The sequence below is a fragment of the Sturnus vulgaris genome, chromosome 13 (assembly GCF_052056855.1).
Source record: "Sturnus vulgaris isolate bStuVul1 chromosome 13, bStuVul1.hap1, whole genome shotgun sequence".
NCBI lineage: Eukaryota > Metazoa > Chordata > Aves > Passeriformes > Sturnidae > Sturnus > Sturnus vulgaris.
This window is the reverse complement of record NC_142255.1, coordinates 6,093,231-6,120,041: the sequence shown is the minus strand read 5'-3', so window position 1 is coordinate 6,120,041 and position 26,811 is coordinate 6,093,231. Positions and strand designations below refer to the sequence as shown.

The 26,811-nt window shown below is 37.7% G+C and overlaps 1 long non-coding RNA gene across 2 annotated transcripts; it reads right to left on the bottom strand.

Annotated features, from left to right (window-relative positions):
- Positions 1 to 1,473: 1,473 nt before the first annotated feature.
- On the bottom strand, positions 1,474 to 25,742 carry LOC148222222 (uncharacterized). 2 transcript variants are annotated; one of them, XR_015806482.1, is made up of 4 exons: positions 15,931 to 25,742; positions 14,331 to 14,418; positions 8,923 to 9,113; positions 1,474 to 6,434 (listed from the first exon to the last, which is right to left on the bottom strand). It is a non-coding gene; the product is annotated as an uncharacterized LOC148222222 (long non-coding RNA). The 2 variants fall into 2 exon arrangements; XR_015806481.1 differs by having other exon boundaries at positions 1,474 to 9,113; positions 15,931 to 25,737.
- Between the last annotated feature and the right edge of the window lie 1,069 nt (positions 25,743 to 26,811).

Sequence of the window (26,811 nt, the reverse complement as noted above, 5' to 3'; positions counted from 1 at the left end):
ATGAAATCCCAGTCAGAACTCAGTTCTCCATAGACATTCACAGGAATTCCAGGAGACTTGTAGCCATCCACTATCTGAATATTCCATTTGCATTTTATAGGGTTCATTTTGTAGCACTGGTCCTCTAACTACGCAAAGCAGTTCACTTACAAAACCAAACCAATTAAGAAGTGCCTGCAGCTAAAGAATCACATTAGGGGAGTAATAGACAAATAGGAAAGCTTTCCTGAAGTCAGCTTATGCTGGAAATACCTGATAACTCAAAAAAACCCAAACAGATATAAAAGATGGCAGAGTTAGTATTTGCAGAGCCTGCTAGTGTCACTGTAAGATTATACATTATATAAGCTACATACATTTTACCTCACAAGAAGTATATGGCACGTCAGTTCTGCATACACCCTGGAAGAAGATAAAACCCCAATGCTGGGGCTATACTCCCTCTGTGGTCTATGAGTGTTAGGTGTGGAAGTTGATGTAGCCCCAGAACCCACACAGCAAGAAGGGAATAGTCCCTGTATTGGAAACAGAGAATTCAATGAAAATACAAACTGGTGTGCAATAGCACACAATTTACTTTGACACCAGTGCCTGTGAAAAAACCACAGCTGGATACCAGGTTAAAAGCACACCAGTCTTTCCACACCCTCACTTCTATGCTGACACTCATCTCCTCCATCCAAGAGAAAAATTCATTGTGTAACTGTTCTATTTCAGTTTTTTCTTAAGTGCCACACCTGTGTCAAACACCATCAACATGGGATTTGTGGACACGAGAGTCTCAAGTGCCTGTAACAGTTTGTGAAAAAGACAACCTCACTTTTGAATTCAAGAAAACTGGCAGCAAAGCAAATATCCTACATATATTGTGCAGAAACTCACACATTACAAACCACAGCTGCAGGGTCCTTGTTAACAAGGCAACCTGTCAGAGACAAAAAGTACCACCCATAAACAAAACGGTGCATGGCTACAGAGGGCATAAAGACAACTAGAAATATGTAGCAGTAGTTAGAAAAGATGAGATGAGTAATAAACAGAAAATGGAAATACCTTCACTGCCCTTGCCTCAATGTTTGTAAATATTCTCAATCCTTTGCATTTTTCCCCAATGATAAAAAATATCAGACACACAGACATACTAAGAATAAGAAATTCCTGTCTCTGAAGTAAATAGCAAAGTTCAGATGATGTTAGTGAGAGCATCATGTGAGCTAGAGTACTTTGATAATACAGATAATAATAGAGGTTCCACAATTATATAGCAATTGCAAAGCTATGTTTTTATTTCTATGTTTAGACAAGTATTAAAATCTTATTACTGTAGAATAGATGGTCTGGGAAAAGCAAAATCCCCTCAGTTCTAAACAACAGGATGACCTTGTTAATTAAGAATAAACAAATTAATCCACTACACTGTCAGCCAGTAAAGCAACTTGGGCAAAAAGAAAATAAAACTAAGGAAGCAAAAGGTGTACAAAATTTTTTATTGAAAGATGAGACTCCTGATAAGGATACCCCACTCTACATTTGGAATTTCCCCTCTTGAGACAGTTCCACAATTTCTGATTAATACAATAAAGATGTGGGCTATAACATAAGTGAAATTGAGTAAGTTTGAGGTTTGCATATTGTGATTTGGTTTACAACTTTTCAGGGCAAGCAGCTTATCTACAAATACCCTTATAAAAATACCAGACAGAAGTACCAGATTGCATGATTTCTGCAAGTCACTGCTAAGGATATATTCTTGGTCTGGTTTTGGGCCAAAAAATAGTGTCCCTGGTTCTGTTTATTGTCCTCTCTGTACCTTCTTTCCCAGAATATCCTCTCCAAAACAAGACAATTTCTATTAGACTAATGGATGGAATTATAGGTTGGGTCAGTAATTGCCTGAATATGACCTCACATTAGTACTGGTTTCAATACATTTCTGGTGTGGGTTGTTATTGTCTTTTGGGTTTTTTAGTTGTTTTGTTGTTGGGTTTTTTTAAATTTCCTTTATCTCTCAAGCATCACTGGACAGTTGGTACTGGTCCTACAAAAATCATGCAGATAACATAAAGCAAATAATTAATTCTGGTCCTCAGATTTCTGTTTTCTCCTCCAACAACAGTTTTTATTCTCCTGTTGACTGAGAATTAAAATGCTGAACTAGGCAACTCTCAGTAGCATTAATAGTACATATAGATGTTTCTTTCCCATGTATTAAGAAGAGATTGTGCTACAAAGGCTGTCAAATAAATTATTAGAATAAGTAATATCCAAACAGAAAATCAGATACTATTTTGTAGTTGTTATAAAACAAGCCATCTATTTTGACATTGTGAGCAACAAGAGGTTTTTGCATGCAGCTTTTCCATTTTCATGTAAATGGATTATGATTGTGTGATACATGCTTTATAGGGCATGTAATTAATTCATGTTTGAAGTCTGATTTATGGATTTCCCACTTTTGTTATAATTTTAGAATGGCTCAGTTCCATTTCAGAATTTCCCTTTCTGAATCTATTGGAATTGTGTTTTACAGCCTTTAAATAAGTTTGAGTTTCACCATTAGCTCAGTTAGTCAGGATATGGTGCTGATAACCCAGGCAAAGTTGTGGATTCAGTCCATGTATGTGACTGCCTTAAGTCCCTTAAGAGTTGGAATTGATCCTTGTGGGTCCCTTTCAACTCAGAATATTCTGTAATCTGTCATTTGAAAATAAACATTTTGCCAAGGAAACAAAGCTTATGTGTGGCAAAACTTCACTGCTAATTGTAAGTTCTATTGTAAAGGTGACAGTCTCTGCCTTGCTTTAAATAACAAAAAATAATGTGTACAAATCATGCAAACAGCATTTATTCAGAAAGAAGTGCAGAGTTAAGCCACAGATTTTTATTATTTATTTGGACAGCCACATATTAGCATCTGACACCTCTAAACATCATTACTAATTTAGGTAATAGAGTGTTTATGCCGTTTTTTGCATGTGTTTTGTGTTCCTTCAGAAACTTAATAACAATAACAATAATAAAAAGCATCAATAAATGCAGCATTTGACAGTTAGTACTGAACACCAGTACTTGTCTCCAATGAAGCCCTGTTCAATGGGGCCACTAGATGGTACTGCACCACAGTACAATTCCTTGGCTGCCTATTTGAAATTATAACTGTGAATGATTATTTAGAACTGCAACAATAGCATAATGACTTGTTTGCCCAGTTTTCCTAGACACAGTACACACACACACACACACACAGATGCAGAGGATACACATAGGATGTTTAGAAGCATTTCTTGGTTTGATTTGCTAGCATCAATAATGAGCCTATGTTCCTTATCAACCCATACAACTGTAACTTTGATGTTTCAAAGGCATGGTCGCAAATACCTCCTTTCCTTCACTGAGTGTGGCAAACAATCTTCAGAGACTGTGCCCCTGAGAGGAATAAATGGCACCCAAACACAATCCAGTGAAGAATATGAGCCCAAATTCAGAGACTGGATAGTTTTCACACTTCAGAAATTTGGAATTCCTTGCTTATTTGGAGACATTCATACCCACGTTCCATATGCAAACAGTGAAACTAAGTGCACTGTAGTGGTAAATCAAGCCCATGAAGTCCAAATCAAATAAAAAGGCCATAGCTAATCAAACATTCAGGTTTTATTTGTTTGGCTCTATTCATTCGCTTCCAACATATTAATATATAATTCCTTTTTTTGCATATGTTTATGAAAACAAATCGTATTACCACGGACTTTCTACTCATCTTCTACTGTTTCCCTTTTAGACTGCTGTATTGGGTCCTGAATACTGGGTCACAAAGCTGTGTACTGTTAAACTTCCTCTGCTCTAAAACACTTTTTCTACACCCCAAAACATTGCTCTAGCAAAGAGCATTAGTGTCCTACCTTCTGTGTGAAGTTAGGCTTCTGAAGTTCATTCTTTCTTATGTGAAAGAATGCATATCCCATGAAAAGGGGTGAAATGACATGACAAAGAACCTAAGTCTGGACTGCATGTAGAAAAAATCCCTTTTGAGAAGACCTCAGTTAATGCAGAATCTTGATGGAAATCACACAGTCCTCCATTCTGGGAAATGCCAAATAATCCCCTCACTTCCTGCCCAGCATGTCAGGCACAGAGGAAGGCACAGATCAGGTTGATCAGCCCTTGCTGGTGTGCAGCACTGGGAAGTGCAAGGGACAGAGCACAGCACGGAACTGTAGATGGATTCTTACCCAGGAAATCCCAGACAAGGGACCATGCAGCTCCACAGCACCTTGACAGACCCATGCTGAATGCCACATTCCCCAGCACCAAGGCTTTGACCATGAGAGCACAGGGACAACACAGAGAGGAGTCACCAGTAGAATTCTGCAGGGGATTGATTTTTCCTAACAAACTCAAAAATTGATTGGAAGAAGATATTAGCAGTAAAGTGGAAACATTTGCTGAGGATATACATTTACTTAATGTAGGTTGTGTGAGAGTGGTGCACAGAACTGTAAATGGGCCTTAAGATTATGTAACTGGTTAATAAAATGGCAGAGGAAATTTAGTGTAGATAAATGTGAAATTATATACGTGGGCTATTGTTCTTTATGAATGAAGTGATGAACTCTGAGTTGCCTGCTACCACTCAAAGTGAAAGTTTTGGATTGTGACAGATAGAAATTTTTCATTTAAAAATCAACTCCATTCATGGCACCAGTCCAAAAATACAAATGTTTGTTAGGAAAGGAAAAAATAACAAAACAGGAAATAAAATTATGCCAGTCTATAGTGCCATAATTTGCTCACACCTGGAATACTGTGTGCTGTTCTGGTGCTTGCATCTACCTCGTATTTTCCTACTTCTAGTGATTACTTAGAGAAGTAATTAGTCCTCAAAAGAGGTTTTAGGACATGCTTGGAGTACAGAGCTTCTTAATGAATGGTCATGTTTTTCTCCACATCTGAATGACTTGGAGGGGCATTGGAAATACAAAAAAAATCCTGCTGTCCTAATGATATTTATGTGGGAAGAATCTGTAAAAGAAAATTCTCATGGATTTTGCACCTCCACATGGATGGTATTCTGCAAGAGAGGATGCATTGAGTCAATGCAGTCAAGGATCAAGAAAAACAGCCATTTCTTGCCAGCAAATACTGAGACAAAACCTTGCCTGGCTTCCTCCAAACACCTGCTACTTGGCATGCCCAAGTCACTGCCAGTATTTCTGCTTTGAGGGTGCCATCCCTAATTTTGCAAGTATTTTCAGAGCAAACATGTTTTGCAAAGTGGGAGGTAATACTACAGGTAACATAAATAGGTTTTATTCAGATTATGCCTGATCACTAATGTTTATTGAGGTTGAAGAGATTAGATTTTGATGAACCAAGGGACTCTACTCCTTTGTGTCTTTACCACCTGGTATTTTTGTGACATGCATCAACAATACAAATCAGCCATGACAATAGTAACAATTGTCACCATTGGCTCGTGGCTTTTGGCATCACAGCAGTCATGTCAAGGTCAATTCATCCAGCAGCATTGGCTTATTTGACAGGAAGCTGCTTATCTCAGTTTGGAACCTGGAACAGATAAGCCATGGCTATAGACAGCAGTAGGAAGCCATGTAAGAGAGAAGTGAAGGGGGAGAAGAGAAAAGGAAATAAAGAGCTGAGAACAAGTGTTATGGGTATTTCCACTTCAGAAATACCATTTTAAGTACTTTTCAGTCTCTTATTGTAATTTCTTGCAACTGTTGGCACATTAGCAGCTATCAGACCCTGTAGTTAATGGTACTGTAAGTACAGTATGTCATAATAAAGACCAGACTCTTTCTTTAGTAACCTGCTCAACTCAGGGTAATCTACATTTCCTCTATATAAATTGTCACTTCAGTAAACTGTTCCCCCCTTGCTATGTAAAATGTAAAATATGGGAAGTTCTGTGATATTATACATAACTAAACAGCTCTTGTGACTGAAGGAGCAGTTGCTTATGTAACTACACTTTTACAGAATTTTTTTTTTTCCACAAAAGATACCAACTGTGGCAACCATTACCATAGCAATGCATTATGTATGCTTCCTCACACAATATCCCATGTCTCAAAATATCCAGACCTCACTTATCTATTCTCCCTGAATTTTGCTTTCAACAAAACCTGAAAGCAAGATTCTGGCCTTGAAAACAATTTTTACGATCTTTGAATTTCCCTGATTTTTGGCTTTTACATTTAATGACTGCAGTCTCTAACTTATTTTTGGCTACTCTTGGCAAGGAATGCCCAAAATATTGTTCTTTGCATCAGAAAACATCAGAGTACAATGCTATTCCAGCTAAATCCCACACTCTTGGGAGCTGTGATGGGGCTTCTAGATGCATCCTAGGCCATCTCTTCAGTATGCAGGGGAGCTTTTTCGATTTCTTGTGCTTCCCAGGTACAGTTGCACTGTTAGAGCAGAGCAGACACAGACAGGGGTCGGGCCTTACAGCTGCATTTTCAGCCACCCAAAAGTGTTGCCTTCAGATGATTCCTCCCTGCTCTAATGGTTTCCTATGGGTTTTGATACAGGCTAATGAAATGGAAGTCTCAGGTTTTAGGAGGGCTGTGTGAGGGATGAGCTGGAGCTGGCAGTGTGAATTCCCACTCTCACTCTGCTCATCCATCACTTGGGGATGTACATATTCTTGCTGTAATTTAATTTACATTTAAACCAGACTCTGAGTAAGAGACCATAACACAATGACTGCATCTTAGTAAAACCTTCTCACAGAAGCCTTCTGTCTTAAGATTTGGCTATCCTCAGGAAGATTACCTCTGTAATATTAATAACATACTCTTTGCTACTGCTCAGCCCCAACAGCACTGCATCATAAAATTGCCATAAAAATATTTCTTCTATGAGTGCTGTTGGCACATGCTCTGCTTGCACACTGAGGAAAAAATGCATTAAACTATATGTAATAATATAATTTTGACCTTTTTGTCATAGCAATACTTCCATAAAGACATACTTAGATTGTAAATACTTCTAGTCCAGAATAAATCTCTGTCAGTGTCACCTGGGAACTCGAGGCATTGAAGTCCTGAAGTAAAAACAGCACCAAGAAACAGATACTCAGTTTATGAGAGGAAAAAAGAAATCATTGTTGCTTTTGGTATAATTTCCAATATATGTATTTAGTACAGTGTTTGGGAAAATTTGTGTTGCATACAGCATGAATAGTCTTGCAGAGGTCAGCACAAAGTTCTTAGAGTTCCTGCAGTGAGAGTGTATGTAGCTGTTTGCTGTGCAAGCTAATGATTTCTCAAGAGGCAGAGAGCTATATACACAATCACTTAAAGCAGCATTTCAATTAATCAAATTACTTTTCTTTTTCCATGTCTTTTAAGACTGAGCTGGGAATAAAGGAAAGCATTAAACTGAGAACACTTTTATACAAGTATATTGACCCTAATGGCCATTCTTCACTATGTTTTTAAACCTAAGTGGAATGTTGAACAAACATCCACAAAATTGCAGAACAGGCACTGCAATCTTCAGATGTTTCATAATGCCAGAAGAAAACTGATAAATACAGAAACAGAATTATGAACTGATTTTAGAAGAGGTAATAATAATTTATAACCAGTGTTCAATTTCATGATGCATTAAATGATTTTTGATACAGCTATACATTAGTCTATATTGGCAATGCAACACTTGTACAGAAATGGCCCAAATAAATTTTCATTAATAGATCACAAAGATTATTATCTTCTACTTACACATTTTTTATGGTGCATGTGTCCCAGCCAAAGAAACGATCTTAAATGCTTAGATTCAAGATGTTTTTTTTCCACAATAAAGTTTACATCATACATTGAAGAAGATATTCACCTCCTGTTTAACCTCATTTATTGACAAAAGTAAACTTATGTCAACAAACAAAAGTACTGCTTGTATTTTAAAAGTCTTACTTTACTGGAGTAGTAACATGATGGTTTTAATCATTGGTTTGCATGTTCATTTATGGACACAGTTATAAATGAGATGAATGGAATTGCCTGCAAGTTAATTAGGCCGATTATCTTTATTTCTAAATTTATAGGCAACATGGGAGGAAAAAAAAAGAAAACTGCCAATAATACAGAAAGTCTAGTAAGAACTGGTGGTTGGTTGTCTAGAGCAGCCAAAGTATTATGATGCAGAAAGAATCTGTTGGAAAACTCCTCTCTAATACTGTTTACTGTCCTTTATACTCTATCCCAGAGAAGGAGAAAAAAAAAACCCAGCAAGAACAAAATTAAAAATATTATGCAAAATATCTTATTAGTTTAATAAGCAAAGATATCTTTTTATCTAAGCCTGAAAAAGGCAAAGTTTTGATTTAGACTAAAGATTAGGATAAGGCAAAAAGTAAGTAACAGAGGAGATGAAAAAAACAATGAGAAATATTTTATCTTTTTGTTCTGTGACAAGGCAAAATGAAGTCAGAAAGAACAGAAAAATTTAGTATTTATTATCTTAGCAAAATCATAAGTAATCTGTAGAATTAATTGCCACCATATATGATCAAAACCATTAATTTAATGGGATTCAGAACTGGGTTTTATTTTTGCATGAGTAACAGGCACTTCTATAATCTTGCTAACAGTAAATTTAATTTCCCTACCATATTGTAAATGCACATCTATCAGAAGAGTGTTTAGAAAAAAAACATCTAGAAAGAGTTTACTCTTACTGAAGTCCAAAGATAAGGCAGCTGTGCTAAAACAGGTAGTACACCTCAGAAATTCTACAGGGCTGATGCAGAAAATAAAATCTGTGCTAAATAAAATCTGCAACATCTGCACCACTTTACAAGACAACTAAAACCAAAAATGTAGATTAAAATGACAGCATATGAATGACCATAGCCTACACCGTATTTGCCAACATAACCTGCAGCATTACCTGAAGAATTTCAGAATTCAGTGAATCCTTGTCTGCTGGCTCTGCCTTCTATCCAGATCTTTGTTCCATCGTGCCAACTACTCCCATGGCTTTAGTAAGACACAATCAATCAGCTGTTCCAGGAAACATTTGGTGCTTTATGTGCACTGGGTCTTACCTCTTCTTTTCTTCTCAAGGCTACTTTCTCAACTCTAAATAAAAGGAGTAAAGTAAAAATACTGATTGGAAGTTTCTGTATGTTTCTTAAATTTATAAGGACCCTAGAAACTAATTACGTGATTTTGCATAGGAAATAAAAATTCTTTGACTTTTCATCAGATTATATCTCAAAATAATATAGTAAGGTTTAAATTAGTTATTTAATGTTAAAAATTAAACACTTTTTGTCCTAGCATTACTAAATAAGTTGGGTTTTTTATGATTTAAATACCACAGAATATCTTAAATATGTTTTCTGATAGATCTGGGGCAGCAAAGCCCTTCTGGACATTTATCTCTGAAATTACATTGAGAGGAATAAACAGCTGTCGGGAATATAAATGCTAACTCATCAGAATGCTGACTCAGTGCTGTAGAAATCAAAATATGTTCATCTACTGCAGAGGTAACATGTCATATACCAACTAGTCATATTTTATCCTGGCCAACTATAAAACCAGTTGAACAAAAATGCTGGAGCAGGGGAGTGGAAATCAAATTATAAATGGGAATAATTTTAAGGTCCTTGTAAAGATCTGCTGTATGAACATAAAAAATGGAATCATAGCAGAGTTTGGGTTGGAAGGGACCTTTTAAAGGTCATCTAGTCCAAATCTCACTGCAGACCAGATTGCTCAGAGCCCCATCCTGCCTGACCTTGACTCTTTCCAGGGACAGGGCATCTACCACCTCACTTGGCAACCTGTGCCAGTGTTTCACCACCCTCACTGTAAAAAATTCCTTTCTTCAATGTAATCTAAACTGACCTTCCTTCAGTTTGAAACCATTGCCCCTTGCTCTATCACAACAGGACTTGCTAAAAAGCTCGTCTCCATCTAATAACCCCAAAAGTAACAGGACTTGTTTGTTGGTCATTTTCAATGGCAAAGCCCCCTACTCTTCTAGGATTGAAGAAATAATTCAAGAGACAAAGACTTAAGGTCAACTTCTGCTTTCTCTGCAAGTAATAGAATTTCTTTGTTTTGTTGAAGCAGGATATAGCAATAAAGGACCTCTGCAATGTCATATTAATGTCCCATTAGAGACATTGGTCCAATTTTGACACTAAGTGTGAGCTGAATGCTAGTGACTTTTTGTGTTAAGATTTATTAAGAGTGGAAATCTGTTACAGGAGAAAATGATTGTATTTTACTAGACATAGTGATGATCTGCCAACAGATGTGAGAAGGAGGAGGTTTTTTTCAAGTTTTGTTCTGGTAATAAATTCTGTAAGGAAAATGGCTGCTCTCTAGGCATTATTTCAGGACGTTTTATCCAGACTGATTTTATCTTTGACACTTTGGGTCAACTCTCTTGACTTCAGTTGAAGTTCTTTATACACTCTGGTGAAGGTTTTGGCTCAGTCTGGAGTTTTATCCAAGCAAGTAATGACCTGGACTGGTATGCTTTTCTGGTGGAACAAATTACATTTAATGCATTTCTTGCTTAATATTTCAAACTTATATATACATATGAGTGAAGGTCTATATATTCCTAAAACCACTTCTATAGTTGCTGATATTCCCTTTTGTATTTCTTCAGTGATCTGCATCTGGCACTCTTCTGCCAGATATCAAGGTTGACCTAAGGCATCAACCTATATCTGATAGAAGGATGAGCACCTACTTCCCTGGATGTGCACTCTGCCATAGGTCCTGCAGCAATGCTGCAGAGGAAGAATTTGCTTTTCAAAAGTATGACTCTGGGCATTACTCAGCAATGATGGCTGTCAAAGGGAAAGAGCAAAACACAGCAAAAAAAATTCTTCTGAAATATGACATTAAAGCTGATAAGTCTTTCCATTGAAAAAAACCCACCCCTCTGCAAAAAGATAATCTAAAAGCAGAAAATCTTAAGCACTTCATGCAATGAAATCTTTTTAAAGATAAAAGATGACAGAATACAGCTCTATTACTTAAAGAAATCAAAATATTCATAAAGACATACTACAGCACAAAAGTACAGCCTTCCATTTTTCATTTTGTAACCTCAAGCTTAATTCCTTTATTTGTTTCAACTCTTCAAGCAATCAGAATTTCTCAAGTCAGGATCTTTCCAGGCAGCTGAATTTCTCTGCTGGGCTCCTTGATCCTGTGACATCTTTGTCATGCCCAAGTTACCATGCAGTTTCACAAGGGAGCCCCGGGTTCTGAAAAACCCAATCCAGAGGCATTGTTTTATTGCCCTAGGTAAGGTAGTCTTGTTTCATAAACTGAGTGAAATTTTCCCTGTACTGGCATGTTAGGCCTTCTGGTTCCAAATCATCCAGCTGTTACTAATCTGTTATGTAGCTAGTATCTCTTTGTGCTGTATGATCTATGAGCAGCCAACATTTCTGCATATTTTTATATATCAAAATGCTTAATAACCTCTAACATTATAAAATACACAGATATTATAGAACAAGACTGCAGCTTGGACCTACTTAAGAGCACAGCATATCTACTTTTGGTTTGAGAAATTACTTAGTCAAGGTATTCAGTTCCTGGACATATTTTGTTAAAAATCTGTGAAGCAACTTTTAGGTACTTTAAAATAATTACCATAACTTAAAATTTGTACTTGCCCTTAATATATTTAGTATCCTCATTAAAAACAAACAGACAAACAAACAGACAAACAGAACTTCCCTTCATTTAATCTTATTTTCCTTTTTTTTTTTTCGTTATAATCTTATATGAGAAGGTAAAAAGGAACTTTTTCTGATTACACTCATAGGTACAATATCTCTGATCTTGCCTCCTAAACCTCCTGACTTATGAAAGATTTGGTGGTTTCAAAGATGGTTATCTCACCCAGACTTTCACATCTGGCACCAGTATCAGCACAGATAGAAATAATCTGAAGCAATTTAACCCGCATTCTAATTCCAGCTTCTGTTAACAGCCTTTCTTCAGCTGTTCTACTTCCAAATTAGCTTAGGATTTCTTATGTCATGGTAGTTCTAATCCTTCTAGTTAAGGGCATGTTATCCAGTGGCAGCCCCAGGACTAGATTTGCACCTTATCTGCAAACATTCTTGCTGCAGAATTCAGGAAAAATTATGGATTTGTGTTTATTTTGTATTAGCAACTTCGTTTTCATTGCTGCTGTAAATATAGATGTGATAGTGGTTTATATCTGAAACAGATTTTTACCTTGAGCAGTCCTGCAAAACAAAACTTCATTTATGCAGAATTGGCCCACAGCTTCTGATCCCATAGTTCAGCTTTCTTGTTTGTATTTGACAGTAAGCTTTGGATTTGCTAGCAGTCTTGGTGAGACAAGGCTCCTCTTCTCAGAGCACTGCCTGGATTACACAATTCTCTTCCATCTTTCCTCTTGACTTTCTACTGCTCCTTTAATTTACCTCTTGCAGTCATGAAACTATAGGAGTTTCATAAATCTTCCAGTTTCCCTCAACCTTCTGCTGTGAACTTTGTGTTCGGAATTTCACATTCTCTATATCAAGTTTATTCTCTATCCCTTTGGCAATCTGGTCTCTCCTGGGAACATACACCTTGGGAAATTTTACCCTGCACAAGAGAAGTTAATGACTACCCAGTCCCAGTTCTTGCACTTCCATTTAGGACTCTGGAGTATGCAGTAATGAAGCCCGATTAAGTATGGTTGGATCTGTGTGGTACTTCTGTACAATAAAAATACAGATTGAGCATCATTTTTTGGGATCAGCTCCTCAAATAAATGTTGCCTTAGAACTTTCCTTCTTTAAAAGCTCTTTTTCTTTAAATCAAATTATTCTTTCGAATAGGGAACAAGGTTGATAGTAAGGTTTGACTCTAATCTTTTTGTGATAGCTGTCTTTAAATCCAGCAAACAAAACCGTTTTAAATCAATGTAAACTCTGTGAGTAATAGGAGTGCCAGTGCCGCAGGGTAATAAAAACCTGGCGCAGAGACATTGCTGTCACGGAGAAATGTTTGGTTGTTGCATTAACTAATAACAATAGATGAATTAATCAGTTTGCTTTTCTTTGTTGCCAACCTGGTAGACGGTGATTAAGTTCTCTACTGCTGGCTATGTTGAGGGGTTTATTTTTGTCTTTGCTTATATGTCTATTTTCCTTTTGCCAATACAATCCTCAATCTATTCTTAGGTCTCCATAGACATCTCCCTATAAGTGATACACTCGTTATAAAGAACTGTGTCAGAACAGAAACAGTCTCCCTTGGGAGGCATTTGATCATTCTTTTTATCTAGATCACTTAAAATCTTCAAAGACCAGCTGTACCTGGGTATTAAATGCTCTTTCAGAACCATATGTTTCCCTTTTTCACAAAACCCATGTAAGGGGGACACTTACATAAAAATCTTGCTGCAAATTATTGCTACTTGCTCCTTCTGTAGGGGATAAAGGATAAGGGACAAGTGGGAACACACGATTTTAATCAACCCATGGAGGGCATAAGAAAGCCTATAGGGCATTTTAACATAGCTAGATTTTTTCCCTCCCTTCCCCAAATCCTCCCCCAAAGTAATGATAAACACTGCCTGCAAATAGCCCCTTGTCTATTCAGCTAATAAGAAATACTGATAGTACTTTTACACAGGCACAGGTTTCTTTCTTGATGTGTTTCTCAGTTACAGAATTCAGAATGTTATATTAATGTGCTATCTGTTGCTGCAGGCAGCATACAGACATATGATGGCTGCCTGATAAAGAAACATTAAATTACACATTTAGCCCACTCTACAGAAGTTTGAAACTTATTTTACATATGGCTTTGGCCCACTGGTTTCCTCTACTTTCCACAAACAAATATGCCGTTGTTATTAGTAGAGACACAGAAAAATAAAGGCAATATGCAGCAGGCAGGCACCAGAGGATCATATAAGTTCAATTTCAAATTGTCTGATTGCCTGGGTTTCATTATCCCTTTAGTATCATTCTCCTATTCTTCATGTCAGTTTCCTTAAAACTTTACAAAGTTATTACTAAAACATAGGTGAGAAGATATGTATTCCTTTTACAAACAAATGCAAAAAAAGGAACAATCTTTATAAAGCACATGTAAACCTTATTCAAAGAAACAGAGCTCAATTATATGTTTCCATTAGTTATTCAGAAGATTACATAAAACTGGCATGTGCAAATCAGGTGAGGGTGCTTCGCTTTTCTCTGGGTTGACAAGAGTAAGAATAGTTTTATGCACCACAGTAACTAGTAGTGTCTGGTAAATACAGTGAAATTATAGAATGAAGAATGATACCTGAGGAGGGGTGAGTTTGCTTCTTCCAGTAGTTGGCTGTATGTCAAATGCACAGCACAATTTATGAGTAACTTCAGCATTGGTGCTGCTGCAAAAAATGGAAGACAGCATTGTCACTTTGTGTAGGTGATACAAGATGAATTTGTTCTTTGTAAAACACTTGCAACAGACTGCAGAGAAAAAATTAGCTTATGATATTGGAGAGGGAAACATCAAAAAAGGAAGCACATCACAAGCTAGCAACAAACTAGAAAATGTCTCAGGATGTCTCAACATCGGGTCTGCAGAAGAAGTTACAATGAAATCTATAGAGCTTTTATTTGGGTTGTTTCCTTACTAGTCTCTTTCTATTCACTGCTAGCTAGAAAGCACATGAAGAACCAGAATGTCTCTTCAAGGTCTCTTGACTGAAAATAGCAGGAAATAGTCTTCTCTTGTACCATCTAGTGAAGGCAAATTGAATTCAAAGGGCAAGTAGCTGGTTGCTAGAATAAAGCGTGCTAATGACATTTAGAGAAACACAAACTGAGCCAGGAGGTGATGGGATTATGTACTGTAGGTTAGGAGAGGATGTGCAGTCATTTTAAAATAATGCTGTATACCAGAGCAGGAACGTTTGTCACTGGTGCATGTTAGGTGTGTGAACAGATAAACATTGGTACAGTAGTGTGACAATGCCTTTGTAAGGGAAAAGCAGCGTCAGTTATTTTGGCGTTCTTTGTGCTGTAAAAGACCTATGGCAAAGAAAATGGAAAATGCAATTTCAATCTGAAGATTATATGAAGATTCAGATAACATTTGTAACCAACTCCCCCAGAAATTCATCACTCTTGAGCTTGGAGCTATTCACCATTATAGTCCTTCAGAGACACTCATATAAGAGATGACAAAAATGCAAATGAGGTTCTATGTACTATATTTAATTTTATCTTATCATGTTGACTTAGAATCTTAGCTATGACCTTGAATTTGGTTGTATTTGTAATACAGTTCACCAGAGAGAAGCTGGGCTTCAACAGCATCAGATTTGTCATGAGATGTCAGATGTCTACATCAAGCAGGATGACAAGTAGCTGAGAAATGACATTGGTGCTACCTAAACTTAAATCCATCAAAAGAATAAAATTCCTTGCAACCAGAATAGCATCAGGATACTTATGTAGAACTTCTTTTCTTTGCTACTGGACAACTCTATTCCACTGCTATGCTAAGTGATTTTTCTTAGTGTGTTTTCCAGCCATTAGAAATGTTTCAAATTTGAGTTGTATAAGAGAGTTAATGTTTTATTCTGGTGGAACAGTATTATATGGTCAAAATTTACAGAAGTCAGTAGGAATTACATAGATAATTACCTTTGATCAGGTGACCAGGTAAAAGGTGTAATATAATGCTGACAGCTATGCTCTCAGAAGTTGCAGTAGAAGAGATCATTTAAAAATAATGCATTATATTGAGAGATGTAATCATATGAAAATACAGGAAGGCAAGAGCAGAGTCTACTTCTGTTTTGTTCACAGTGTAGATATCACAGTAGTAACATTTCATAAATGCTCAAGACAGATGGTATGTATGTTTTTGCATAAGATAACCAGAAACTTACCTATGGAATGGAGTGAATCCAATATCATGGGATCCACCTTAATCTTTGGCTTCAGGTTCACAGGAAACCTTCCCTCTGAACAGTTGCAGAGCTTGTGATTTATTGCTGCTGTCACAGTGATGTGCACAGATCACCAGACTGAATGTGTTTTGCAGTGACTACTTGCAAGTGTTGGTATTTTTGCTTTGTTCCTACAAACACTATGTCTTCTGTCTTCTACAGAGATCTGTGTTTTCTTTAGTGTCGGTGTACTCTGGTACACGTTCAGACTGGCAGCACTGCAAAACTCTATCCCCAGCCACTGCGAGGTCACTCACAATAAGTGGAACATTATCGCTTTCGGCTACATGAGCAGATAAGAAGCTTGATTTCATTAATTCCATTTGAATATTCACTGCTGTTTATTTGTTCTGTTGTGTGGTCACCGCTTATTTAATTCTATTTGTTCGTCACTAAGGTCCAGCAAAGATTTGGAGGAGGAATATCACACTAGATTTGTGTGAGAAATCAGCTGATTTTCTTTAGAGAAGTTCTCTGGCTTCTGTAGTGTTTGTGCCTTTCACTTGGGAGTGTGACCAATGAAGAGGTGAAGATAAGTGCAGTGAATTTGAGAATGTCCTTGGTCATTATCCATTAAGCAATGGTCTTTTTTCTGTGTTCTGGTTTTCAAATCTCAGTGGTGTTGCAGATGGCTCTGAGGAAGAGTTTGTACTATGGCAATAAAATGAGCAGATTTGCTGAGACGTTCAGGGTGCCAGGAGAGATCTCTATTTATGGCTCTTAGAGTTAATCTTCAAAATTTATCCTTTGCATATTATTAAAAAAATTTCACAGAAGAAAACCCTGGGGATCTTTAACACAAAAAACCAAGCCAAAATAAAAAAAAAAAGCAGAAACCAAACAAAAAAAAAAAAAAAAAAACAAAAAAACAAAAAAACAAAAAAAAAAAAAAAAAAAAAAAACCAAACCAAAAACCCAAACTAAACCCACCAGAGCTTTATTTTATTTTTTGTTGCATCCTTTCTTGCTGCTCCAAAGTCTGTAGAGCCAATGAATAGCTCCCAAGGAACCACAGTGCTGAGTAAGAACCAGCCAGTTTCCTGACTGCTTGGGTGCTCTTTCCATGCAGATGGTGTGCAAATTTATTAGCTGGCAAGAGAGCAAGCGACCTCTCAAACCTGCTAGTGTGCAATGAGAAAAGAAAAGTAGTAGGTTACAGTGAGAAGAGTAATTATCCTGTAACTGTTAACATGGTGCATACTGCCATTGCAGCAGTGCAGATCACAGCATGCCACATCTCAGGACAGACACAATCCAGGTCACCTTCAGGAAATCACTCCTTAGAAATACTGTTCCCAACACTCACCAAAATGCATGGATTAGAGCATGCTACCAGCCCCTCACATGGTATAAAGTGATCACTTCCATGTGGCCTTGCTATTTGATGCCAGCTGAGTACACCTGACCCCAACATGGTCTTTCTTTTTCTCTCAAAGATCCAAGCAAACATGTTAAATAATTGGAGGCAAACAAAGGGAAAGGACACAGTATACTGAAATATAACTTCATTTCACATCTTTTGCTAATTTGTTTTTGAAACATGATAGGAAGCAGAGATATTGCAATATCAGAGGATACTAATGCAATGACTAATTTTAAATTGGACAAATAAAATCTAGTCCCACAGTATTGTATAGGCTTCTGCTTTTTTAATGTCTAAAAACAAGCGAGGGAAATATTATATAAACCAGAAAAATGTTACATAAACTGCCATAACAGCAAAAGATAAGTCTATTTACATTACCAGACAAAACCTCACTAGTGCATTTTTTGTGTTATTCTTTTGCTTAAAACCACGTGACTGACTGACACCACACCCCACAACTCAAACCCAAAACTTTGTGCTCTCTGCTAAGGGGTGAAGAGCAAATTGCTTAATTACCCCCATTTTCTCTTTTGCTTTTCATGCTTTCCCCAGGATGGATGGCCTTATGCAATTTGATAGTGTAACATCAGGAATGCCATAAAGGCAGTTTTATTTTTATACTGGGGCAATTAAAAAAAAATTGGTCTACCCACAGCAAATTTGGAGCCAGATCATCTATGCCAAAAGTAGCAATAACTGCAGTGTATAAAAGAAGCTCGAATTGATTGTGTTTTCTCTGAAGCAGAGGACAGAAATTTGCTTATTTGATATAAAAATCTGGTTTGTAGCAAAATCATTGACCTGCACATGAATTTTTATTGTTTACAAATAACTGACTAGAATCTAGAAAAGTCTTGACACTGGTTAGTAAAAGAGAGATTAATGTAAATCCCTTATGTATTCAATGCAGTAAAAAAAATACTAGCTTGATATTCAAAATAACCTGTATCTAGAATTAACAGATCTGTTCTTTCTATCGTATTAGATAGTCTTGAAAGGAACTAAAAACTGTTTTATATTCTTCATTTGCATACACCTGAAAGAATGACACATCTTAAATTTTTGTCACATTGAAAATATTGGTCCAAATTAATATAAAATATTTTTAATAAAGTTGGATTAGGATACCCAGACATATATTGTCTAAGTTAGGCTTTCATAAATTGAAGCATTTTCAAAACTTTGGCTCAAGAGTTCCTTTAAGCTGATTTTGATCTCTCTCACATCCTTCTTTTTTTAGTATATAACCTCCCCTTCACATGCACATCCTTAATGGGAGAGCTCTATCTCACTGGAATGTTATAAATGCTACCTCTGCTGTTTTCTCAAAATTAAAAATTCAGCGACTAAAAGACCAGATCTTGCAGATTCTTAGCAGCATGAATAGTTTTGTTCTTGAAAATTGTCACACTGGTCTTTTGAATGCTTTGTAGATGCACACTGTAAGCCAGCACTGCATTTTGAATTTTTAGTAGGAGAGGGTGCCATGGCACCAGGGATGGCATCAGCTAATTACTGATGACAGCGAAAATGACATCCTAGGAACCAGCCCCTCACCCCGCTGGATCAGCCTGAGTCTGTCACCACATGGAGTCCCAGATACTCACCATAAAAAATGCCCTGCACTATCAAAGCTTCTGCTATTACATTTATTATTCTGCTATTACATTTAGCTATATTTTAAGTTAGCTTTTCACTTCCTAATTTGCACCTGTTATGCTTCATTTGTGTATCTTGTGTTTTATATCTAGGAGGATGTTAGGAGAGAAGGGTATGTAATAACAGTATCATCAGCTGGGATTCCATCAGATCTGGAATCTGAACCAAAATTTCATGCAGGCTTCCCTACACTGAAATTACAGGAACATTTGGGGTATACTAATACTGATAAATATTGAGCACTTAGTTTCTTCATCTCTGTCGAAAAGATCTTGTTTATCTCTATTTTATCATTTTTACTATTTGTTTTCATTATATCTTTTATTTGGACAGGACAATGAGAAGAGTAGCTTGTAGTCCATAATCTTTTTTAATTGTTTGCAGTTAGTTCCACTTCTTTCCAGGCCAGAAAAGAGTAACACTTGAACAGTAATAGCATTTTTGGGTTGAATTGTTTTATTAAAGTTGCATTAAAAAAAAAACTGATTAAAATAAGACTTTGCATGATTTAAAAAAAAATTTGAATAATTACCATAAACAATATCCCTATAATGAGCTCCACTGACATTTTTTGTGTTCTTTTCATAGTAGATTACTGTATACTTGCCTCTAATTATAGCAAATCCTATTACATTAATTTTCATTGTACTGCTAATCTGATTAAAATAGTATAATGTTAACAGTCATACACATGATAATGAGAACAGCTTTATACACTCTAAGCTTTATATACTCGAATGAGAACAACTTTCTTCTTGAAAGTGAAAAATAGCTTTCGTATTTATGATAAGTGTGCAAATATACAACCAGAGCTATAAAAGAATCTTAACTCTGTTTACAAACAATTTGAATACATTCAGGAAACATCCAGCTAACTTTCAGACTTATACCCCATGAATGTGGAAACATTCCTATCAGCATTTAATTAAAGATATTAAAGGTGATAAAAAAGGCTCTGAATTTATAAATTTCATATGTATAATATCGTAAATGCATTATAGTTAGATATTTTTATTTATAATGTAAAAATAATTTATAAAATTAGGCGTGTTTATAAATTTTGGCATCAAAAACTCCATAAATTTTAGTAATACTCTCTGTCATTTTGGTTTACTTATCGTGATGTACCATGCACAAAACTCACTATTGAAGTGAAAACAAAAGACAAAAGGGGCAAAGTAACAAGTAGTTTTTCTGAACAACTGAGTACATATGAATTGATCCTCATTCCAGCTTTTGCCCAGTGGTTCTATAACACAACTACCACAGCAGGTCCGGCAGCCATATTTCTTTCTCAGCTTGCAATATTCTGAATTTTTGTTTTTCAGAATTTTACACCCTTCCTCTGGGGAACAGGAATTATCCACTGCTTTTAGGAATCTTTTAATTTTTTTTAACTGTTGTGTGCTTGGATGCTTGTCCATCAGGCATAGCATCTAAAAATGAAAGCTATTAACAACTCAGCATCCCAAAATCATAGCAAGGTCTGATCACACCTCACCTCAGAGTTACAGAGCCTTGCAGCTCTACCAATATGCAGTTAGCAAGATTAATTAATTAGATCTTTGTGTGCTAAGACTGTGATGTGTTGCAGATGGCAGTGCATTCCTTAGAACCTTTTCTGGGAAGCAATGTTACTTACGCTTCTCTTTCTTTGCATCTCACATTGAAATTGTATGCTTGGTGATTTCTTCCCTCCAGTAGTTTTCTACATGAATAAGCTGTATCAGAGAGCACTAATGGAATTCATGTATATGCTTATTTTTTTCTACATTAAGCTTATTTTATCCTGTGAGAGGGTCATGCTTGTCAGGCATAATGTGATATTTGGATAATTTTGACTTAGGGTGGTTTTCTTTTTTTTTTTTTTTTTTTTTGAGAGTAAAATCTTAGTATTACAAGCTTGCAAGGAATGGGTATAACTAAAATCACTGGACAATGGCTGTACAAGTCCACTTTATTCTAGCCTGAATTCCTAGAAAACCCTTTCTACTTGATAATCCACAGTAAAGTTATTTATTCTGTGGATAAATTCTCCTGGGATTATCTCCTCTTCTGAGAATACAAGGTGAACATTCTTTCCTTCCAATGCACAATTATTCACCTCTTTTTATTTTGGCAGCCCAAATAACTGATCAGGATGAACAGTTTCAGAAAATGCAAGCTAGTTTTAAACGGCTATGTCAGTTCATTACTGTACCCACTTAGACCCACAGCTCTCTGCCACCAGTCAAGCCAGTTTATCATGAAGGCATTTCAAAGAAATGTGGAAATTTCCCTTTGTGTACATGGTCATTTGTGTGGTAAAGTGCCATAGGAAAATTCCTTCAAATGTTGCTGTTTATTTTTTACGATGTTACTGTATGTATCTCTATATATATATTTATGTAATCTTTACTTAACATCTATTATATGAAAAAAGCAGTAAGAGACCATTATATTCAATAAATACATTAATGTGAGGACAAAGAAGTTCTAGTAGATCAGAAAAAGTCACAGAATTATGTATTTTTGCTTACTTTTGAGAAGGGAGAAAATAACCCCAAAGTCATTGCCTTTGAAAAACTTGTAGATTCTAAGGAATTGTTTTGTCTTTGACAGATATGATTCCTCTCTTTTTCTTTCTGGAAAGAAAATGGAAGCTGTAACAAGTTTACAGATGACAGACTGAAATAACAAAGAAGTTGTTACAGTAGCTTTAATGGAAATCTTTATTAATATTATTACTATAATTCACATTATTAACAACTTCTGCAGAAAAAACCTTCCTTAGTAAACCGGAACATTTTGGTTAAATTAGAGATAGAGATCAGTCAACTAATGTCATTTTTTAATGTCACTACTGTATTCTATCAGTCTCGAACTCTGCCACTTTACCAACTGAACTGTGCAATAAAAAGTTCTCAAATCATATTAAATACCACAGAAGGACAGAACATGACCTGTATCAAGATTTTTTTATCAATCAGTGGAGTAAAAGTCAGCAAGAGGAATAGGTTAATCCTAGAAGTAAATAAAATGCTAATTCTTCAGCATACACAGTAGCACAGTATTGAGAACTATATGGAACAGATGATGTAATGTTATGAAAAGTGTCCATTATATGCACAGTACAGCTAAAATCAAGACCATCCTAAGATTCAAATAAAAGAAGTTATTTAATATTCCATGAAACCAGCAACAAGTTTATTTAACGTTTGATTTAGTTCTAATAAATTTTGCAAACCTAAAAATCAATGCAACTGAATGCTTGAAATGTGCCATTAAGGTCAGAAGTTGCTGACGAGACCACTACGTTACTAATAAAGATGCCAGTTTAAGATTATTTAAGATAGTTTTTTTTAAATTTTTGCAAAACAGTAGCTTATACAGATTTCTTGAATAAAATAAGCTACATCAGCAAATAAAAAGTATTTTTGCTTGTTTATCAGCATAGCTATTCCAGTTAGAAGTGCAGTTACTTTTTCCTCACATTCTTTCAGAAAAACACTATCTGCAGTAATTTAAGCATAGCCAAGACTTTAAAAAGTGCATTTCTATAGTGTCTTCAAAGAGTCTTTTGAGTCAGACCTCAATTTCCCCTTGTCCTGTGAGCACAGTCAAAACTGGCTCAGGTGAGAGTTTGAAAAGGATGGCACCTAGTGACAAGTGGCACTATAGGGTTGTGTGATGGGCTGATTATAAGGGAAAGCAAGATTAGGTTCTGCAATCCCAGTGACAGGCTTACTGAAATCAAATCTAAAGTCTGCAGGGGGAGATAATGCTGCAATATCATGCTTTGCCCTCTCTGGAATTTCATATTTATGCTATCAATATTAAGATGGAAAAAATGTGAGGCACAACTTAGGATGAAAATATCTTTACACCACAATCACGTTCCCTCAGTCTTAGCAGCTGATGGGAGCTCCTGAGGTCCAAGTGCCTCAGTGGCACCGTCTGAGCTGCAGTGAGTCAGTCTCCTGCTGCTGACAACAGCCTAAAATCACCACGGCATGGGCCAAGACTGGCACACACACACTGGCATCAAACTCTACCTTCTCGGGCTCCTTCCATCAGTTTTCTGGATACACCACTGTCCTGGTGTAAACACACAATCACGAGTGGAGGTGGGCCACGAGCACAATCTCTCAGCGTAGCAGCCACACACAACATTGCAACTTGTAACTGTGTGAAAGAGCAGTGTGCTCCTCGAGCCAAGAGGGGCATTGGAAGGGCATCTGGAGACAGCCTTCAGAAGAGGCCAGGGCATCACAGACTGTAAGAAATAGATTATACACCTTGTCCTAAGGTAAAATCTGCAGCTGAGTTACCTGAGCAAACAAAATTAAGAAATTAATATGGTTCTGCTTGGATTGTACTGAAAAAACCCCTATGAAACCGCTATATTAACTTAACAGGAATGAAATTGTTTTTAAAACACACACTAGGTTCAAAAAATGTTTCAGCTTTCTGCAGTGAAGGATAGTGTACTCTGCTGGACAGAACCTGTTTGCATGGAGAACAGCAAACAGCATCAGAGAGCCTCTCTTGCACAGATCTCTACCTTAGAAATTTTGGTCTTAGCTCAGCAAACGGGTCCATGCAGGCCTTGGAGTTAACAGTGGGATGTCTGAATGCTTCCCTCAATCTGGAAGTTGCTGATTGACTCCTGTTAAAAATAGCCTGTTCATCTAAAAGGCAAGAAAGACAGGATCTTTTTACTCTTTCAGCATATATGTAAAACATAGGTGCTTAAAGCAAGATGTTCTGAAAGGCAATATATTATGGAGCCACACTAAGAAGGAACAGGTACAAGAGAAACAGAAATAATGCCAGTTAAAACTAGAGGATAAAATGTCTTCATTAATAACTGGTTTTTATCTCCAGAATGCATCTCAAGAAGTACAGAAGATGATGCATAAAATGGACATAAGTTAATTTGTTAATATCAGATGGATAGAATGTAATAGTAGAAAACTAAAGAGCTAAATTTGGAATAACTGTCATTATTCAGAAAAATTTAAATTTAGATTTAGGAATCCCTATTGGTTCCGTAATAATAGGAATAGGAATCACATCACAGACTTTTAAAGAAGTTTTGAATATACACTCATGCTCCACTGTAAGTCTTTATGCAAGGTACTGTTGTTACATTTCTTAAATCTTTTGTACAGAAACACTTAAAACAAATTTATGTCCCAAACTTGCTAAAGTAAAAGTGAAAAACAATATTTTGAGCTTCTCTAATACACAGTCCTTTTATGAAGTAAAAACCTCTGATAGCTTACCTGCTTCTTCCAGGTTTACACTTTACTTCCCATATCCTTAGATTGTATGATTTACAAAAATTTCACCACTACAACCAGATCAAGATTAGATTTTTTTGGGAAGAATTTCTATATGAGATGTACTTTTCTAACTAACAGATGTAACATTCAAATATTTAATAATAACAACAAACAACACCCAATATTTAAACTAATACAGTCTCATCATTCTTTTCATCAGCACTTCCTACCATTTTAAGGTGTATATTTTTTTCTTAATAGTACTGCACAAGTGTAAATGACTACTTCAATTACAATGTCACTAGCATTCTGTTTATGTTGTCAAGATCAAAATCCAGCCCACACTAACTCTCTTATATGTGGGAAATGAGTTTTTTCAGCCAGCTAATGATGACTAGACACACAGAAGGAGAAAGCAACATGTTCATTTTACAGTTCCTGTTTTTTGGGCAAAGTAGGATCTCTACAGGTTTTCAAACTAATTTGATATACTGTGTATATAAGATGTATACTTGCCGGTTAGTAGACTAAGAGCATTGTTTAAGAACAACAATTAATGCCACCTCCTTAATCTTCTTAATCATTTCAAGTTAGCAATCCCTCATTGCCTGTAATGCCTGAGCTCTTCAAAGTCAAAGAACTTATTAACAGTATCTTGAGAGCTGGAGATGTGCACTTTCATACTGGACATCAAGCTGCCATTTGAGTTTTTTGAAGCATTTGTGCTACAGAATTTCAGGACATTTGTGCACATCAGATTTCTTGGCTGAAAATGCAAGGCTATTGAGCTCATTAATTACAGGAATGCAACTACTGTGTTTCTAATTAAATATTGTTGTTCTTGTTAAGTATTGCATTTATCTTCTCTGCTTCCTTTGTAGTGAACAGGCCTAGGCAGAATGCAGCCTACTGCAGTCTTGAGGTATATATTGTACATCTACACACAAAAAATCACTGCAATGCTCACCTGTGAGCCATAAAGTGACAGTATTATTCGTATCATTTCTTCTTAGCTGACAGTGCCACTTTAGGACCTCATTACAACTCATACTATTCAAGTTATAGCAACTTAATGAAAAGTTGTCACTTCGGCATGGATTTTTTTCTTATCTGCACTCTGCAAGATATCTATCTACATGCTTAAGCATGGTATCTCAGGCCAAAGTATTTCCCACCACCATTGATCAATGTGTCCAGCCACGTGCTACCTTTCACTTCAGGGATGCTGGCACTGAGGGTCTCTGACTGTACTGTACCAGGTGTCAGAACTTATTCCAAATGCACTTCTCAGACACCACTGTCTTCTGCTGCTGTTAGTGCTGGGCTTGAGGAGGAAGGCACAGAACAGATTAAAGCCATGACAACTGTGTCACACCTGAGGCCACGACACAGTTACGTGTTCAGCTATTTGTGCTTAAGCACCCAGAAGGTGGGCATCCCTCTAAAATAATTTAATGCTTTTAGTTTGGCTTTATTATCATGTGATTCTCAAACATACTTCAGCTATTTTCCTCACATGGAAAAAAAAAAATAAAAAAGAGGCTGCCTTCCTGTTCCCTGTGTCCTCAGCAGGGGTTTTAGGTGCGGCTGCCCGTGCAGGTGCTCGGGGTGGCTCCTGTGGCTCCGCGGCGGGGGCTGCCTCCCAGCCGCCCTTCCTGAGGGGGACTTATGTCCTTATATCCCGAGGGGCGGGATGCGCTGTCCCCCTTCGCCTCACCGCTGCTGTCACCCTCATCCTCAGCTCACCCGTACCTACCCTCGCCTCACCCCACCCTCTTGCTGACCTTCCCCCTCACGGGGCCGCCCCGGCAGGCACTGAGGCGTTTGCCCCGCAGCTCGGTTACTGCGACCCCACGGCCGACACCGTTAGCCGGGAGGGCGATTAAAATAACATGGGGCTCCTCTGGGCGCTAATGGGATTAGAGGCGAGGCGCGGGCAGCGCTGCGGCCATGGCGCGCCTCTGATGGCGGGAGGGCAGCGCGGCGGCTGCGCCTCATGGGCGGGGGCGGGATACCCCAGGTAATCGGGGAGGGCAGCGGGGCGGGAGCGCCCCGGCGGCGGGCAGCGATGGTGGGGAAGGCCTGCTCGCCCCCGGGGCGAGGGGAGGCGGCGGCCGCCCAGAGGTAGCCCAGGTGAGGAGAAGGCGCGGCGGGGGGCCTGGTCGGGGCGGGCAGCGCGGCGCGGTGGGAGCGCGGCGGGGGAGAGGGAGGCGCGGCAGTGGGTCAGGGGAAAAGAGCGGGGGGCTGCGAGGAAGGGAGTGCGACAGCGGGAGGAGGAGAGGAGCGCGGGCCCGGGGGAGGGCAGAGCGCGGCAGGAGGCGGAGGAGAGCGTCAGCTGGAGCGGGGATAGCGGGAGCGCGGCGGGAGGCGGAGGAGGAGAGCGTCAGCTGGGGGCAGAGATAGAGGGAGTGCGGCAGGAGGAGGAGGAGGAGGAGAGCGTGAGCCGGGGGGGCAGAGAGAGAGGGAGCGCGGCAGGAGGAGGAGGAGGGGAAGAAGCGCGACGCAGGGACGGCAGATGCCTGGAAATAA